The following is a 3,740-nucleotide window of genomic DNA, read 5'->3' on the forward strand; positions in this document are numbered from 1 at the left end:
AGCATCTGACGCGTGTACTTGTGGCGGGTAAATTATTAACAAACCGAGAAAAAAGAAGAAAAATCAGAGATCTAAACACTTTCCACATGCTTATGCTGTTAGTCCCGCCTTAGGGGCACACAAGGTAATTTATCCCAAGTACGAGGTCAGTGTCTTTCCAACTCTAGCTGGTCTTGTTGCCTGGCGTTAGAGCAGACGGCGAAATGTGACGGAATCTTAACGATAACGGCTGTTGTTAAACCTCTCCTGATCGAGTTTCGTTACCGTAACGGCACGGACCTTTACGCTCCGTACCAGCCTTTAAAAAGGCAACACATTTATGACTTATCCAGTAAATGTTTCTAATTAATATTCGCCATCCATGAACGCAAGGACGTTCAGGAATGTAAAAAAGCTATGTTTAATTATAATAGCTTATAAAGTCTGCTTTAATTACTTACTAAAAAAACACAACATAAACAAAAAATTTCTTTTTTAGTAGAGTGTTTATTAAGTTTGTTTAAGAATTTATTATTTCTGTTGGTTAATTATTAAAAGTAAAACAAATTATTATTAAAATATAAGAATTTAAATTTACATTTTCCTTGAAACACTAGAGTAAAGAAAAATAATAAAAATTGTTCCTTAAAAAAAGATTGTCACCAGACTAGAACGAATAATCAATAATTGATAGTTATTTATCTATATCGGGTAAAATGAAAAAAAAAGATATAATGCTGATTATTTAGAATGTAATTGACAAATATAAAACAAATGTGCACCTAACAAATATATAAAAATGCATTTTACTATCTTAAATGAAAAACTAACAGCTATGCTGTGCACTAAGTATATGAGCATTCTCTATATAAAAAGGATCCAAATATTTTAAACAGGTAAAAAAAGAAAAGAATAGTTTTATGGGCTTTTTGCAAAAGTGACTCAAAATTTGGAGTCAAACAGAAAACTAATATTTTTTTTTTACTCCTTTTTTTTGAGATTTTAACCCCACACCTGCATTTTATCTACAAAAATGCCATTAACATTTTTTTTTTTCGAAAATGGCTTCTTTACTGTCTCAACCTCATCTTCTTCAAGTATTTACAATATTGCCACTGCAATGAATAGTGGCAACAACCTTGTACGAACTGTTTGGAGCTTTTAATGCCCTTTAATGCACGTAAATCTCTTTACACTCTCTCTGTTTCAATTGTTATGAACTAAAAACAACATTTCTTTCACTTTCTCTCTATATTCATCCAAAAAACTCAAGCTTTTGACAGAGCCATATTTCTTTCGTTTTGACTTACGGTTGCTTTCGTTTGAGGTTCTGGGTGGTTGGAGAAGACCCTGTGTGCAAACGAAGTCATCTCACCTAGTTTAAGGTACGAATTTGAATTTTTTTTCAAGATCTGTTCGCGTAGAAGACTTACTAGTAAGTCATCTGTATGTAGAAGACTTACTGATGAGTCTTCTGGTCAAACGGAAGACTTAAATTAAGTCGTCCAGCTTTGTTTGTTAAAAAAAAACACTCCAGACGACTTATATATACGTCGTCTACGAGAAACGGGCTAGTTTTGCATTTGACCGAATCGTGTCAGATCTTTGACTATTTCTGGACGACTTATAATTCAGTCGTCTCTGGGAAAGTTAAAATTTCAATATTTTATGAAAACTTGACGACTTACGTGTAAGTCGTCCTAGGTTAGTTTTGTAATTGAAAAATAAAACTTCATAATTTAACTTTAACCAGACGACTTAATATAAAGTCGTCCCTCCAGAAGACTTAATTTAAAGTCGTCCGGGGAAAGCAAAGTCGTCCAGAATTTTTCCCAATTTTCTGGTCAAACCTTGCTTATCCCGGACGACCTTAAATTAAGTCGTTTAGCTGGACGACTTTATATTAAGTCGTCTGGTTAAAGTTAAATTATGAAGTTTTATTTTTCAATTACAAAACTAACCTAGGACGACTTACACGTAAGTCGTCAAGTTTTCATAAAATATTGAAATTTTAACTTTCCCAGAGACGACTGAATTATAAGTCGTCCAGAAATAGTCAAAGATCTGACACGATTCGGTCAAATGCAAAACTAGCCCGTTTCTCATAGACGACGTATATATAAGTCGTCTGAAGTGTTTTTTTTTAACAAACAAAGCTGGACGACTTAATTTAAGTCGTCCGTTTGACCAGAAGACTCATCAGTAAGTCTTCTACATACAGATGACTTACTAGTAAGTCTTCTACGCGAACAGATCTTGAAAAAAAATTCAAATTCGTACCTTAAACTAGGTGAGATGACTTCGTTTGCACACAAGGTCTTCTCCAACCACCCAGAACCTCAAACGAAAGCAACCGTAAGTAAAAACGAAAGAAATATGGCTCTGTCAACCATAGCCCATATTTTGAATCAAAAGCTTGAGTTTTTTGGATGAATATAGAGAGAAAGTGAAAGAAATGTTGTTTTTAGTTCATAACAATTGAAACAGAGAGAGTGTAAAGAGATTTACGTGCATTAAAGGGCAATAAAAGCTCCAAACAGTTCGTACAAGGTTGTTGCCACTATTCATTGCAGTGGCAATATTGTAAATACTTGAAAAAGATGAGGTTGAGACAGTAAAGAAGCAGACTTTCCAGACGCCTTATTATAAGTCGTCTAATAAGTCGTCCAGATGGAAGACTTTCCAGACGACTTAATTAAGTCGTCCGATAAGTCGTCCAGCTGGGAAGACTTTCCAGACGCCTTATTATAAGTCGTCTAATAAGTCGTCCAGATGGAAGACTTTCCAGACGACTTAATTAAGTCGTCCGATAAGTCGTCCAGCTGGGAAGACTTTCCAGACGCCTTATTATAAGTCGTCTAATAAGTCGTCCAGATGGAAGACTTTCCAGACGACTTAATTAAGTCGTCCGATAAGTCGTCCAGCTGGGAAGACTTTCCAGACGCCTTATTATAAGTCGTCTAATAAGTCGTCCAGATGGAAGACTTTCCAGACGACTTAATTAAGTCGTCCGATAAGTCGTCCAGCTGGGAAGACTTTCCAGACGCCTTATTATAAGTCGTCTAATAAGTCGTCCAGATGGAAGACTTTCCAGACGACTTAATTAAGTCGTCCGATAAGTCGTCCAGCTGGGAAGACTTTCCAGACGCCTTATTATAAGTCGTCTAATAAGTCGTCCAGATGGAAGACTTTCCAGACGACTTAATTAAGTCGTCCGATAAGTCGTCCAGCTGGGAAGACTTTCCAGACGCCTTATTATAAGTCGTCTAATAAGTCGTCCAGATGGAAGACTTTCCAGACGACTTAATTAAGTCGTCCGATAAGTCGTCCAGCTGGGAAGACTTTCCAGACGCCTTATTATAAGTCGTCTAATAAGTCGTCCAGATGGAAGACTTTCCAGACGACTTAATTAAGTCGTCCGATAAGTCGTCCAGCTGGGAAGACTTTCCAGACGCCTTATTATAAGTCGTCTAATAAGTCGTCCAGATGGAAGACTTTCCAGACGACTTAATTAAGTCGTCCGATAAGTCGTCCAGCTGGGAAGACTTTCCAGACGCCTTATTATAAGTCGTCTAATAAGTCGTCCAGATGGAAGACTTTCCAGACGACTTAATTAAGTCGTCCGATAAGTCGTCCAGCTGGGAAGACTTTCCAGACGCCTTATTATAAGTCGTCTAATAAGTCGTCCAGATGGAAGACTTTCCAGACGACTTAATTAAGTCGTCCGATAAGTCGTCCAGCTGGGAAGACTTTCCAGACGC

Source organism: Brassica oleracea, chromosome C1 (assembly GCF_000695525.1).
Source record: "Brassica oleracea var. oleracea cultivar TO1000 chromosome C1, BOL, whole genome shotgun sequence".
Lineage (NCBI taxonomy): Eukaryota > Viridiplantae > Streptophyta > Magnoliopsida > Brassicales > Brassicaceae > Brassica > Brassica oleracea.